Here is a 16,767-nt window from a genome sequence, read left to right as displayed (position 1 = left end):
CTAAGTATCAAGAATACAGCTGTTACTTAATGCCTGCTATTGCTTGAGAGAACAGAGCCTGATCTGAAAGCTGAACCTTATCTTACATACATTTAGAGACAATATTCTTGATTAATTAGGCAGCAGCTTTCCTACAGGGGCTGTGGGCAACTGGGGTAACTGTTTGAAAAAAAAACCCAGCCAAACAACAAAACAGTCCAAACTTGAAAAAGTTACAAATAGAGTGATACATTGCCATTGTAACAGAGAAAGGAGTTTAATTCAGGAAATTCCTTTGGCTAGCTCTTCCTACAGCCATGTTCTCACCATGCCACTATCAGTGTCCCTAATAGCACATCACTTACACTTTGCACATCAGTGTCCCTACATTAGAACAGTACCAACCATAGATGTTACGAAGTAAATAAAAAGCTGGAAAGTGCTTTGAAGTCTGGGAATTAAAAACAGAAAAGGAAAGCAAATATATATTGGCTTTGTAATGCTTTGGCCCTCAAAGACTTTGAAAATCTGGAATACATCTTACCATCACATGTCATATCTAGGAAAGGTGTAGGACAGCCAAGGTTTACATTTGCCTTAGGCAGGAAAGTTATTGAAGTGATTATATTTCAAATATTATTGTAACAAGCTATCTGAAAATTAAAATTCTTTGTTAGTCAATCAATACTTATGAATATGAAAACTGGGTAAGATCCCATTCTACAGTTTTCAGGCATAGCAAACTGAAAAAGGCTTGACTCCTGTGACAGCATCTCCTAGCTACTAAAGCTCATAATTCAGGGTCTATTTTTTCAACTTTGAAGACTAGAAGTGGGAGGGTTTGGGTTGGGTTGGGGTTTTTCTTTTTCTCATTTTCTCATCATTTGGTTGCAATTGCAGTGGTGAAAAAAAATGTTGTGTTTTAGACATAGCTCTGTCACAGCATGTAGACGAGCCTGAAATACCACTTCTGTGGCATGTACTGATGATTGCAAGTGCTTGGAACAAGCCTCTGCTCATCAACCGAGTTTCACAAACAGACAACGTGCACTCCTAGTCATCCCCAGTGGTAAAGTAAAATTTGATAGCTTAAATCACTTAGGAACTCCTTACATTTGGGTAACATGTTCATTGGTTGCGAACATCCACACACATTCTATGTCTCATTTGCAAATATGTCCTTCAGACAACTTTCAAGAGTAGTTAGGCACTTGGGGAGTGGAAACCAAATGGGATTTTCAAATGCATGTAAGCAGACTGTGTAATTAAAATTGAGCATAGGCACACTCAAAAAATTTTACTGTCAACATCTTAAAGTGTCTGTAGCTGTCATATTTGGACACAAGCTCTTAGTCTAAATGAAAATGTTAGTCCCATCTAGCTGGACAAATATATGGTGAATGTGTCAGGGAAGAGTAAAAGCATAACTGACAATCAACCACAACCCAGTAGCATTTTTCAAGTGAGAGACTGTTTTAATGCTGTACTCACACTAAATGCATTACAGTTGCAACCACTGAGAATAGACAGGCATAGTGAAGTCTGGGTAGCAAGAGAGAATAGAGTTAAAATTAATTTCAGATAAGATCCTACTACTGTGATTTGGCAAAGAACAGATTAATGTACCTTACTCTAAACTCCTTGCTCAGGTAAGCAGTTTGCATTATCCAAACAGTCCGACTGCATTAGCTATTAGCAAACTATATTATTTCTTTATCCACTTAATTGGTTTAGTATTGCCAAACAAACCAACAGCTTTTGCACCTTTGTTTATATTGTTGAGATTTCTCTACTATAAGTGACCTTTAATTTACATTTTGTCCCAGTTTGCTTGCCCACCTATGGTGTGCTGACCAATGCCTGTTGTCCTTCATCTCCGTTCTTAGTCATACTTTATGCATTAATCTACCTCAAGGAAACCAGAAAAATCTCAAGGAAATCAGAAGTACAAGCCTATATTTTTTATTCTCCAAAGTTAGGCCTGGACTTTGACACAAGGAATACCATCAAACTGCATGCATAGATTCATTGTGATCGATTTGCTTGTAAAGAAACATATTGCTTAGTAGGAGGTGATCTTGTTTCTCTCCTCTGAAAGTATGTCCCAATGTCTCACATGACATGACTATTTCTCACTGTTCTTTCTCATCACCATACATAGAGGCAATGCATACCCACAATACAGTAATTCATTTCAGTAGTTACTGTCTTTTTCAAAGCTACATATTGCTAGTTTGATACAGTAAGAAAGTAAATGGAAGACATGATTTAGTGTTGAGAGAGTATTTTACCATTTTGAGGTTCCAGAAAAAAGGGGACAAACCAAGGGGAAAAAAGTGGCACAACTAACAAAATATGAATGATTTTATTTTTAAACTTATAAAAAAAATTCTCTGGCTTCAAAGTTGGTTTGCAGTCAACTGTAGTGAATGCAAAAATCAAAGCAGATGGGAAACTGTAAAGTCCTGACGCACTGCCCTTTGAGTAAAATGGGAATTAAGTCCTACAAGGTTAAAGAAATAAAGGAAGTGGGACCTCCTATCTGAAATTCAGAAGACACATTCCAGCAAAGAGAAATTCATAATTCCTAAAGTGCACTTTACCTCTGTATACTTATTCCTAAAAGCAAAGCAAAAAGTCCACTGCTTCACACACTTCTCCACCATGTGCTTCAGTCCTGCCCTGCACAGCACACTGGTAAAGCACTGTATAGAAAAGGAAAGCCAGAGCGTACTTCAGTCTTCATGTGTTTCATTCCTCTTCTGCATAATAGTGTTTTACAGGAAGAGAAAACCAGAATGGTGGACACAGACAGGGCAACTGCAGAAGACAATTAAGGAAGAATAATGGCATTGAGTGGTAGATGACTGTTATTAGACTTTTTTTAACCTTATAAAAAAAATCCTATTAGTTCTGAATGAGGTCAAACACAGTTTGGGATGGAATACATATGACTGGCTTTCTTTTGTTTTCTGAGTGCAATAATTGTTAAAAGAGCTGAAATACTTTTTCATAAAATGATTATGAGTTTTAAGAGGTGACATTTGAAAGAACGATATAAATTATAAAGCAAACATCTAAACGTTTTCATAATGTTGAAATGGTTATTGTAAAAATGTATTTGATATAATAGGAAGCATATGTTTCATCAGGCTGAATCCACAGAAAACGTTCTCTACAGAACAACTGCACGATCATCCACATTGAATATCCACTAGTCACCTCACAAACCATGCACTGTAGTCTTTTTCACACAACAAACACTGCTGTTGTAGAAAAAGGAACTTGGAGGCAGAAGTTTCTTAGCAGGGAATCTGCTGTCTGCAATTGCAAAGATGTGTTGATGAAATACCGTGAAATAACACTGTGTGCCAAAATATATTTCAAGGTATACATTTTGCATACTTAAGGATCACTTAAGCCACTGAATTCCTCTCAACTATTTGGAATCCAGAAATGCCTAAAGAAATTTACAATACAGACCTAAGTTACTGTCTCTAGTTTAGACTGAGATGACTAAGTCTCAGAAGCTTAAAGGCATTTGAGACAAATTCTGAAAAACCTTTTGCCATTTAAAGCTCTTGAGATAAATCCCATCTAAGGTACTGCATTTCAAAACCACTGAATCACCTTAATATCATTAAGAAAAAGACAGGAAGATAGGTGTTTGACACAACAGAGAAATCATGCTCTGGCTTTTTTCTACACCTTTAAGTCCAAAACAACCTTAAAGAACGAGGATAAAACATCCTGGCTGAATTCATACAGTCAAGGGTTGAGCTGAAACAAGAACATAAATCTTGTCATCCTAGCTCAGTCTCCTATCTGTCAAACTGCATGTCCTTCCAACTCATCCGTCATAAAAACAGAGAATTGAACTGAGGCAAGGATTACTGCTTATTGAATTATGCTCTATTTATGCTGTCCTTTGTAAAATTCATCCCCATCCCACTTCAGGTTGTTCCATATTCCAAAGAATAAAAAAAAAAAAAAATTCAAATTCATTTACTGAGGAAAAAACCAGCACTGAAAACATTCAGAAAAGTAAAACTGTAAGGCAACCTGACATTTGCTGTCTTGTGCCTGGGAAAACATTTATTATGAAATTTGGACTTTAAAAATCCATATAAGAATCTGGACTCAAAATTAAGGCAGTTAGATAAAGCTGACTGTCAAAATGGACAGCGATGGAGAAGCACTGCTTTCCTTCTTTGACAGGAGTTAACCAGAATTACAGTTCTAATCTGTTTCAGTCTGGGTTTGCCTTAAAGTGTGGGTACTGGCAAACACTGCTTCTACTCTAATTCCTTGTGTGATGTATTGCTGAGCCAGTGCAAGCTGCACAAAAAACCTGCTCTGGAATCCCTACAGAGACTGATGCTGACAATCAGAGCAGCTAGAGTTGTCCATCATGGCTGATTTAAGTGCTATTTAGAACACCATGCTACATCATGTGAAGCCGTTAACTTTTCTGAAGTGACAGAATCAGATTTATCATAGGCTGTTAAAAAGTGAGGAGCTCTCAAACATGAAAATGCTGAAGATAATGCTTTAAAAGAAAAATGCATGCATTCCATAGTAACACAGTTTCAATAGATATCTGAAAAGGAGAAGAGTCCAGTTAATCATCCAACCTGTACACGTACAATGAACACAGAACAGGATGAAATAGCTCAGTGCTAGTCTGCCTGTGCATAAAACTACTGAAATCATCACAGCTCTGCAGTGCTTATAGGCTAAATATGCACAGTAATTCCTCATCCACTGAAGTCAAAGATGTTGCAGATATGCTAGTCTGCAGTGTTTTGCAGCTTAAGAGTTATTTATTTATAGAAAAAAAACCCCAGATGGATAAGAGATGAAAGACCTCAAGTTCTGACGTCCCAACAAAATAAATATACCCTGGATCTCCCTAAGTATGTCTTTTTATTTCTTAGTACCTTCTTTCTCACTTTACCAAAGTGGTCTAGTCCATTCACAGCTTAAGTCCACCTTCATCTTTCCTTATTCCACTTGCCAGAGACATTTTCATAGCATAATTCCTGAGAGAGATTCCCTGACTCAATTCTTTTCTGCCCACTTGCCTACAAGAACTGAGTTCAGAATACATATGGTGTACATCAGTCATCCTTCTCAGCTGTGTGATTCTCAACAAAACACAAAAGTCTTATAATTTACTGTGATAAGATCTTACTGAACATCTTACTGAATATTTGAGGCCATGCCCAATCTTTTGACATGAGAAGCATTCTGCAAATCACCAAGTCTCCATATTTTATCATCTTTGTTATAGTGCAAATAATTTCCTCCAACTGCTTTTCTTTCTTCCCATCTGAATAAATAAAATCATACTATTTTCCTTGCACTTGCATCATTCAACAATGTGCATATTAGTCCTCTTATGAACAATAATTTAACGTAATTTTTGTCCTTCTACAGCTTAATAATGCACACATATCCGAAGAAGAACAATAAATTAGTGTTTTCACTGAATGTCTTGGAACATAGTTTACTCTCTAAGAGCTTTCACAAGATGGTTCCTCTAAAGTTGCCCTAAATTTTCAAAGCTCTGGCTATTACTTTATGAGTAAGAACATCAGAATGTAGCTATCATTAGAAATTCACCTTCATTAGACAGAGACGTTCAATATGTTCTTATAATTACTTTTGCAGCTGTTGTGTTAATTAAATAATAGCTCATAATAAACAAAAATTTATTCTGCAACCTGGATGGTATCTTCAAAATGTGCTGCTCAGTATCATTATAAGTAATCCAGGCCAGGTCAGGGAAGTTAGAAGAATTAAAAATATCATCAGTAACAGAAGATTCCCTGTTAATGGCTTTGTGAAATAAGACACACCTTCTTGTTGGTCCAAAAGGGTGACAATTTCACCAGTGGTAGCAATCAAGTTAAAAACAGAATGCTTATAAAGACCTTAAGACATACATAGAGCTGGTGCTGTCTTCAAAAGATTACACTGCCAGCAGTTACAGACTGATGAGCAGAGAGTGTAATGTAAGACTCGGTCTTGCATATTGCTGAGCAGTTTGAACTGCATTAGCATGCAGAGAACAGAAAAGATCCTTGATACTAACTGGAAGTATTTGGTATTTTTGAGAGCTGGACATGAAACCACTGACCTAGCCATTTCCCAGGTAAAATAGGTTTTCAAGTCAGAAAGTTTAGACAGGTGGGCATGACTTTTTAGGGCCTGCATGACAAGCTGCAACTGTATCTCCTACATCAGCATTTCGGTGGGTTCTAGAAGAATATATTGATTGTTCAAGAGAGAAAAGCTCCATGAAATCTCTGTAGCTGACATCCACATGCATAAACAAGCATTCCATTTACACTTTATCTTACAGGACTATCAGTGACCGCTGTGTTAGTGAGGACATCCAAAGCAGCATGAAAGGCTCTGTACTGTCTACCACAGGAAGCATTACCAAAGGTGTCAGGAGCTGAGAATATGAGCTGTCTATGTTTAACTAAAAATACAAATTATGATCACAAATGAGAGCCAAGCTATAATTTCAGTCCTCTGAAAGTCATCACAGACAGAACCTGGAATGGACATTTTCCAATGGGGTAAACAGACCCTGCTATAAGTAAAAACAGAGCAGCCCTCCAAGTACAGGAACAAAATGTGATAGGCTTGCACAATTTGGTATTACTCTAGCATTACTCTGACCTACCATTTTACTACTCAATATTTTATTGTAAACCACCTCCGAGCCAAACCGAAAACCACGCTGATTATTTTACATTAGAGAGTCTGCTTCATTAAAAAGCAGTAATGTGGGTAATCTGTTATTTTCTTAGAGATATTTTTATACTGAAAATGAACACTCCTGTAGTGGGAAGCAGTTTGTGGGCAGGAGTTAGGTGAGGGCGCTAAGTGCTACTGAAATACAGTCAGAATTGAGGAAAACTGCCACATCACATAGTGAAACTAGGTCATCCTTTGTATTTGGAGTATGATACACCCCACAGCCAGACACCAGGAACATTTTTTTTCCATTAATAAGTGTCTGCTGAGAAAAGAAGGGGAAAAGATGATCTGATACTCAGAATTAAAAGCAATTAAAACTGGGAGGAAGCAAGATAGGCGGGACTGAAGTGCTGAGTTTCTGGAAGATAGATGGCAGAATTTCCAGGCTAAAATGTACATGCTGAGTTAAGTTTTCAATCAGCTAAGGTCAAGGTCAATAGTTTCTTCAAGACATTGTTGCAGTCTGCAAAATCTTCCCAGAAAGAAAGCTACAGCCAAAGTACTACTGGCAGTGAGGTATCCATAAATTATGCACGTCTGCGTGAAATCCTTTAAGAATGAGCGAAGATGCCCAGTCTGATACACTCTTTCCACTTCTAATTCTCTTTAGAAAGGCTATCTGCAGTGGTCTCATGAATAAGTTCTTTCTAGGAGGGCTCTCCATACGGGTCTCACAGAATCTGTCCCAACCAAGTACCTTCTTGAGTACCTTCCCATTATGGCTGTAACATTCCTGCAAATAAAGTTACATTTGAAATTTATGTAATGAGGATGAAATGGAAGTTCTATCCCAAAGAAAACAGAGTAGAAAGGAGGAATTCTGTGCAGTGGGATGTGTTTGTTTACTTACCTCTAAGACCTGAGAGATACCAAGAATACTGTAGGCTGAACTGCTCCCAGGACTCAGCTCTACAGTGTATTTTTTCCACTATCAAGCAACCAGAATGCAGACTTTCTACCAATATTGTATTCCCCAAGGGTGAAAAATTCTGGGGTCTTTTCAAGAAAGATTTTGTGTCACCTTATGTCCTATATTTTTGCCATTTGACAGCACTGTAAAGTCAGACAGGATAGATTAGCTCACCAGGCAAGGCATAGTCCTGACAGCAGGTCAAAACTCTCTCAATCAGAGAGGACTCGACCCGTTATTTCCTCCTGGGAGTACCAGTGAGGTTCTCACATAGTCAATCAGATAGAAATTTCTTTAGGTAAATTGTGTGGACAGATGGAAAAAATTTCACCTCAATCTCAAATTCAAGACTGCTCTTGCACAACAATTAACATCCTACTATTTCATAAATCATCCCAGTTCCATTGATTTCAATTTGTATCGTTCAAGAACCTAACAGTGCTTTGAGTGATATCTCAGTGATTTCCTGTGTTAAGACAATGAACAGGAAAATATGAGAGAGTTGTTAATTTCCATGCATTGTAGAAACACAACAGCATCAAAATCATCAGACTTTACAGACTGCCTCACGAAATTTCTTGCCACAGATGTTATGGATACTGGAAGATCACAAAGGCTTGCAAGGGATCAATTAAATTCATTGAAGAAACGTCTAATAAAGAGTTTTAAACACAAAAATGATCCTCTGGCTCAGAAAGTCCCTGAATATAAAATAATGTTGGCAGTTGGTTGTTCTGGGAATGTTATCAACTATGCTTATTCTGTCCTTCAGTATCTACCAGAAGCTATTATCTTTCTGTTGTTGCTGTTTTTCTTTCAAATGATGAGTAAAAAATATTTATAGGTGAAAATTCCAATTATATCGGTGATCCATCCACTATGAGCTGAAGGCACTTTGTGAGAAGAAAACAATTCACTGGGAGACTAAGGCGGCAAAAAGTGCAGGACAGCTATTTGAGGGATTAATCCAGAGCAGAGCTGACAGGTTTGCTCAACTCAAAGACATGTCTGGGTCTCTAGTTCCTGAATATGCTGATATCCTTTTAAGTTCACTGAGATGGTGTGCAGGCTTGGGTAGGGATAGTACCTGGCTGACCTCCTTCCAGGATAATAGTTTAGAAATTAAGTCAACAGGCTCACACTTACATATATAAAGAGATAAAATCAAGAAATTTAGTCCTTACAGAGGACAAGAGCAAATGAAGCCTTGTGAGCTTTTGGTCTGAGCCCACCACTCCACCCAAGGTAAGGAGCTTGCTTTCCTCTTTTTTTCTTTTTTTCTTTTTTTAAATGATGTTTGGAATTAAAGGAATATAGGGACAATCTTAAATCTACTTCCCTCATTGCTCAGCAACACTTTTTTAGAAAACCATGAAAAATCCATTACATTAAAGTAAAAATTGCAGAGCAAAGTGATACTATGTCTCATTTAGATAGTACAAGTTTTTGTAGTGTTTTTATATGTTATCTGGTACTTAATGAAATAAATGAATGGTTGGGAAATATGTTTCCAGAACTCAACAAAGTAAAACTATAGTTCTGGTTTGGATTGAGCATTTGGCATGGCAAAGATTACACTGATTTTCATTGCTATGAGGTTTGCTTTGATGTAGTTCTTTTTACTAGAAAGTAATTTATACAAATTTACTTTGTATTACATCAGCCTCTATATCATGCCTCTTTCCAAAGACAGATGACAGTCACCGATGCATATAATGCTAAAACAGGCTATATGTTACAGGTCTTTCGCTCAATTTAAATACTAACTGCAGATCTGGAGTTACTGCAATTGTTTTCAGGCAACATGCTCCCTCTTCTCTCCCCCTACTGAACCTTCTAAGAGGTCTAAGAAAGCAACAAGGAACAACACTGAAAAATAGCTTGTGGCCTGTTACTACACTTCCTTATTTGGAAAATTTGCAGGAAGAAGTTTTTATTATTTTCCTCATATTTTCAAAAGAATACATTTAGCAGTCAGTTCTTTAAACATTGGGAGTAATGCTTTTTCCTATCATTGTGTAAAAGGGCAACTGTTTTGAAGGATCCTGGGCAAGGCTCCACCCTGTGCCCCTACATTATTCCAGGTATGACATTTAATGTTTTTATTCAGTTCACTGGAAAACTCAAATCTGGAAATGTGAGGCAACCAAACCTAATTCAGACTTGAATCTAATTAAAGGGTTTACTTTAATGAAACTATCTGAATAAATAGCTAAGTATAATGCACTAGTTACAAGGAGAAAATCAGCAGCAATTGTTGCCATAGAATGATACACGTGATAACACATGTTTTCTCATGGTTATCTAAGACAGCCACTGGCAGGTTCCACTTTTTAGAGGTTGACATGGTTTGGAGATCACAGCACGAACTCCTTAAATTTTTCTATGATGATGGCAGACTTTAATATGGCTTCAATTCTGTTCCTGAATATGGCAAACAATATACTCTGCTAACAACTGCATTCATTCAAAGGACTAGTTAACACACTTCAAAGTGCAATGAATTTTAAGAATAAGACTGCAGCCTTCTCTTGGAGACTTGCAACTTAATGAGGTTTGCTCAGCATCTCATCTACATTGTGTCACAAGTACTTCAACTAGTTTTGCACGATGATAAAGTTAAGGCATAAGAAGATGTATTCCTCTGCAGAGAGGTTTTTACCTTACCAACAAGCAAAATTTTAGAAACTAAAGAAAAAATAAATATCAAGAAAAATAGCAAATCAAAAAAATAAATATCAAGCATCCAGTTGGGTCCAGACCTGGGTTTGTTTATGTCAAATGGAAAAAAAAAAAATCAGTGGATCACTAACACTTTGAAAGGTTTCCCTTCAAATTGCACAGATGTTCTTATCTGACTAAACAGAGAGGCCTGTTGAAAGGATCCAGTTTGCTTCTGAACTGACACTTCAAAATTCCTCATTCTGAAATCAGCGAAGACTGAAAGGTTAGAATGGTAATGAGAAATTAAGACTCCATTTGAGACACATCAAGTTCACAGAAACATTTCCAAGAGCAGAAAAATCTTGCTGCCTCTGATAAAGGAAAGGGAACCTTCTCCCCCGTAAGCGAAGAGGACACTAAAAGGAGGCAAACACTGATATACTGCAAAGGAAATGCCTGTGAAAACACAACGTTCTCTTCTTATTTTCTTGAGTAGTTAAACCTTTCTTTTTGATTTCTCTAATCTAGCTCCTAATACAGAGATGGAAAATATTTCACATTATTTAAGTCATAAACCACTGGTTCAGGTGGATTTGATTACCAAATGCAGGAGGTGGCACATTTCCAACATGCTACCAAGTCAACTTACATGCTTGTTATTCATGAATTCTTCGTCTTGTGTAATCTTATCATTTGATTTATGGACTGTTTGGGTTTATAGCTTTTAGACTTATGTTCAGGTTTGTTTAGGTTTTGCCTTTTGTACTTTGGCCATTATTTATAAAATATATTTTGGTAGCATACCTGCACTCTGACAAGGTTGGGGGGAGGTTCCTGACAGGGCACACACTTTTCACTTGCAGCTTGGAAATACTGTGCTTTTTGCAGCAAACATCACCAATGAAAACCCAGATGCTATGTGAAGATTTTTCCCAATGAAACCACAGCTGTAGAACAAACAAACCTCAAGAAGAAAAAACCACCACTGACACCAACCAGTCTAAAAAATGTTACCCTGAGTCCTGTGGTTTCTTGGTAAGTTCTTAAAAAGCCTCACAGAGTGAATGTCAAACCCTTAAATACACCAAATAATTAGTGATGGGATAAACTTTAAAAGAATCACTGTATGATTTAGATCAGCCAAACCCTGGAAAGTCTGTGGGCCTAGAGTAAACCGGAACAGATTTCACTAAATTCACTGCATCTTCTCAGATGTACTCCTTCTGAGGTCTAGGCCTTTTGTTTATTCAGACATGTTGATGTTCTCCACGTCCCTTATATCTCTCTCCCTCCTCTTTCATGCCAAACCAGAATGGTCTCTGCTTTCCTGGCCCTGTCATTCCAGTCCTGTGACTCCCAGCTGGTTCAGAGGGAAACCATTTCAGATTTCATCCAGCAAGCAGAATTCCTTTTCCCACCTCCTCAGAAAACTGTGTTGGTTAACACACACACACATGCAAAACATCCAAACAACTTTGCACAGAGAGAATTCTTATTACTGATAATAAGTTTTTGGTTGTTATATTGATGTTAGAGTGCTTCACTCCCTGATTTAAACTAGAGGCAGTAGTCAAAGTGTCTGTGTGTATGTGTATTTGTGGTAAGGTGGAGCAATGCAGGTATTTCTGCTGCAAAATCAGAATGCAGCATGCTATCATAGTCTGAAAACCGCAACTCCAGCTGATACACAAAGAGCAAAGTAGTAGTAATTCATGACAGAGCATCTTCCCAGTGGGAGGACATAGTTACACGAGCCACATGCCCAAGTTATATATACCCCAGTGTGCTGTATTGCTAGAGAGGACAGTGGATGCCCTGCTCTCAGCTGACTCAGCAAGCTGAGAGTGAACTCTGTGTTGAAGTGGCTACAGTGCTCCCTGTTTGGGTTGGCAGGGAGCAAGACCAGTCTGGAGTTCAGTCTGCCTCCACTTTTTTATATTTTTGCATGAATTCCACTTTGTCTTTCTTCTTTAAATGATAGAATGAAGACTCAGCATGTTTGTCTCCTCTAACACTCTTTATTCTGGGGAAAAAAGGATTCTGTTCCCATACTATCTGCATAGATTCAGGGTTAAGAATTATTTGTCTCATAAAACTACTATGACTCACTTTTAAACTCAGTCATTAGGCACAAGGATAACCATATAGTGAGTGTTGATATACTGTCATACATGACACCTAATTTTGATGCTGTAAGTCCTAATGCACGGAATATCCTGAATGCTATTATTGATACTGCTCAAAGCACAAACACCTGCTACTGTGATTTGAAATTTAAATGGACTGGGGAAGCCTTGATTCCATGAAATCAAGTAGTCTTGTCACTGATTTCAGCAGAAGCAGATTTTTATGCATAACGATGGTAGTCCTTACTATTATCCTAACACAGACACTTTATTTATGGTAGGAAATAAAACCATGCAGGTAAAATGCAGCTGAACACTTACTGTTACACTGCAGATGAAAATAAGACCTCTCCCTATAAAAAACTCTTGGTTTTTATCCCTGAAGCCAACATTGACATTAGAGATTTTCATCCCATTATAGTGGCTTGGCTGCTCACCATCTGCTACAGTACTATGGTTAAGTACTCAAAAGCTCCTACACTCCAGGGAAGCAAACACTTCCAACAGAGACATTTTTATCCCATTACTCTTCTTTCAAATATGACTCGAACATTTTATGCAGACAATACAATGACCTTTGGGGCGTAGAGGCCAGCATAAATGCTGTGCTACAAGCCCAGTTTCTAGTTAATTTTGTAGGAGGAATGATAAAATTGTATTGTTTTACATGAATTATGGCAATGAGTTACTAAGTGGTGGAATCTACAGACTAGACATCTTATACTGGGGCTTGTTACACGGCCAGCAACAGCATTACCATCTATTTAACCAGACTTCATTTTCAACATTGCAGGATATCATTTTCCCCTGTGCTAATTAGCTGCATTCATAGTTATGCCACTATAAAATACTGCTTAATTTATATTGTATCATTTTCTCCGCTAAGCATTCCATTTTCACATTTCTTGCATTTCTCAGAAAGTGCTATACAAAGTTTATATAGGACTATTTCAATTTTGAAGTTTGTGCTGTTCTGTTAAGTCCCAGGGGCCACTAGACTCCCAGTCCCTCCCCTCCAGTTGAAATAGCTTCTATAATTAAAAGCTTTTCCTATATGGCTGTGTCTCTGGGCTGACAAAACAAAAAGAGGAAAAGGACTTCTCATATGTTTCTGTCCTCTGGGTCTGAGGTAGCAAAAGCCCTCAGAAATGGGGATGCAGTGTGGAGACTCTCCAAGAGGCTGCAGGTAGCCTATTTCTAACAGGATCAGTGCTAAGCTGCACCAAAACTGAACTAACTGCACAGAGTTCCTGGGGCATCTCTGCACCGAAATCTCGTGTCTCACAGTACCTGCATGATGTCTGTTTTCCATTACCTGACCTATTCCAGTTCCCCTTTATCCTACTCTTTTGCTGTCCATGTATGACAGGTTACTCCAGCACACAAATGAAAATGGAAAAGTAAGTAATCCCCCCCAAATTCTTCTCAAAGGTTGTTGTATGTGAATGCAGGATGCAAAAATTCATACAAAATACTCTTTCATATCTCAAGTTCATTGGCTACAGCAGGGAAAGATTTATGTTAATGAAGATTAAGTAGGTCTTTTTCATATTCTTTCTGAATAATGACAAAAGAAAAAAATCTGGATAGGAATATAGATGCCATCCCTGACAATGCTTGGGAGGTATGCAGTTCACTGGATATCGGAGAGATCTCTATGCATTCTGTTAGCTTTGTGACAATGGGCTGTCTGAACATGCCTGCAGTAAGAATAATTGTTCTAGTGCTCTTTCAGTATAGATGGGGACAAGGATCCCAACCAGCTGTCCTGTTCTACATCATGCTGTTTATCTTCTCCCTTCCTCTGAAGATGAATAGCTGTGGAAGCATTTGATGGGAACTAATTACATTCTTGTTACCCAATGCAAAGCCTTTGTGCTAAACCTGAAGTGTTAATGTCATCTGTGAGTTTTTTGAAATTACTATTCCTTTTATGGTTTGAACAGATTTTGAGTGATCTAATAATGCTTGCTAGAGTAAACAAAACTGGGTTTCTCTTCCACTCTTTCAGATACTTACTTCAAACATGTACAGGTGCGGTATAAAAAACTATCAAAGGTGGGTGTTATTTTGTGGGTTTCTCTTCTAAGCATGCCTTTTGTGGGCTTCTTTAAAGAGCAAACATCCTGCAAGTTTGGGTGCTCCTGACAATATGTCAGGAGCCTGTGTCAGGGCCCTGTGTGAATCAAAAGGCCTTACTGGCCGTGGCCAGTCTCACCTGGGACATCCACCAATACCCTCTGACCCTTGGCCCAGCAGCTCCATTTAAGATCAGGACTGAAATTTCAGTCCTTGTCTGAGATATATCAGCTGTGTACCTGTCTCTATCTCAGTGGGATCTGTTTTGTTGCTGTGGATTTGCCTGGTAATCACTGGACTGACCCGGGGACCTTCCCAGCTTCACCTTGGACCTGCTGCATCACCAAGAGCTTTTCTGATGACCTGGACTCCTGGTTGACCCCAGCTCCATTCCTTTGCCTGTCTCATTCACCACTGTCGTGTACTGTGGGACATGACCTCAACCTGGCTGGTGAGGCCCCTGCCCTGCCTCACTCCTCCTTTAGGCAACGTTTTCCCTTTCTGCTCCCTGGCAGCCTATTCCTCAGCATTTTCTAGCTTCCAGATAGAAAACACAGCTTGAAATCCTGATTTTTTTCCCAACACTCTTAAGCATAACAACATACTGTGTGTTTTAACTCAATGCAGAAGCCTGTGCTTTGAGCCCATTGACACAGCTGTGTGAGAGCACTGTTATACCCCCTAGCTGTCCAAAACTTAGTTTTCTTTTAATAGCTTCTCTTGTTTTTCCTGGGCAGACCCACTATGTGCACTATAGTATCCATACAAAAACTTTGCTATTACAGCCTCTTACTGACAGTGTCATTGTGGAATTTTTTAACTGAAAATGTGAAGATCTTAATGTCTCAGCTTCTACCTTTTACACCGAGACAACTCTCCCTTCTACCCCTCTACAATGGAGCTGTCACAGGTATTCTCTTAGAAGTTGAGAGGATACAAAGCTATGTACGACATGTTTATAGTTCTAGTTTATTCTATGCCTAAATCATTCTAACTTTTCTAGTTATATGACTGAAGCCAGACTGAAGCCTTGATACATGAAGTTAAGAATGGTTATAGCTACTGCCTTTAATAGGGATAGTCCTTAACGTGTACATTTGTGCTTCCCCAAATTGGACTCCTACTGATTAAAGTGAATTTTTTGAAAATACAATCATGGTAGATGATGTTTCAAAATGGAAGCTGTTTAAGAAGATAATTAAAAGAATAATAGCTATAATGAAAATTTAACATGTCTGGAAATGACCAAAATTATCACAGCTGTCTTCCACGAGTTTAACTTTCTTCTTTTTTGTTAGTAATAGCAAATATGTTAGAGATTTTTCTAGCTTTACCATACAGTGGTGCTTTTTTAGACTTGTGGCTAGACTGAGTGATCTTCAGCCAGCATCTGAGCCCACAGTCTTAACATTCTGGTTTCTCTTGATTACCACTGCAGCATATCTTCCACAAAGTCATCTTTTTTTCAGTCAGTGCTGGATGGCACTTTCTGAAATGCATGTTAGGAGCAGCAAGGCAAAAAGAGAAGTAAGCTGCCATGTCACAAGAGCATCACAAAATGTTACACAGGATGGCTCTTAGTTGTTAGTTCTATGTCAGTTTTAGTATGAACTCAACTGAAACGTGGAAAAGACTAGTTCAGGAGCAACAACTGTATGCTGTTTGTCTTCAGGAATATTAGCAAGCACAGCCTTTAGCTTCATTATGACACACTCTTGTGAATGGCTGAACAGAACGAAAACCTGTGTCCTCTGTGCCATAAAAACTTGCATGGCTCTTCCTTATTAACAAGCTTGGAAGATCCTTTTGATCACATACAAGTTTTCTGCTCTGAGCCAAGCTGCTTCTAGCTGATTTGAAAACAAACCGAACTTCTTCTTATTGAATATACCTGTGACCCTAACACACACATTGTCATTATGAGAAGGAACAGGAAATACATTTCATTGAGTTTGGGGCATTTACGAGCAGTGCCAGTCCAGCTATATGTCAAAACTGGAATAACAGTTTTAAGTTAAATAAGACTACTTATAAATGAAAAAAAAAAGATTTTAACAATCTCTTTCAACTAAAACAATTTGATTTAAATAGTCACAAGCCTTAACTATTATTTTTTTATATATTAGTATTATTTGAGGTTGAATAACGTTAACTCCAGCCTCTAATCTATGGCATAGATTTAACTACTGGTGACTACACTGCTTAAAGCACATGTGAATTAACTACCGGAGAACT

The 16,767-nt window shown here is 38.1% G+C and overlaps 1 protein-coding gene across 1 annotated transcript in view; it reads left to right on the top strand.

Moving 5' to 3' along the window:
- LOC311196469 (hypoxanthine-guanine phosphoribosyltransferase-like) overlaps positions 1–16,767 on the top strand; it is a gene marked incomplete at both ends in the record, with an annotated part of 109,490 nt that overhangs the window by 76,356 nt on the left and 16,367 nt on the right. The gene's annotated exons all lie outside the window — the stretch shown is intronic.

The sequence above is a fragment of the Gallinula chloropus genome, assembly GCF_964237585.1.
Source record: "Gallinula chloropus genome assembly, chromosome: 13".
Taxonomy (NCBI): Eukaryota; Metazoa; Chordata; class Aves; order Gruiformes; family Rallidae; genus Gallinula; species Gallinula chloropus.
Note: the sequence above shows the minus strand (reverse complement) of the source record. Positions and strands in the feature narration are given on the sequence as shown.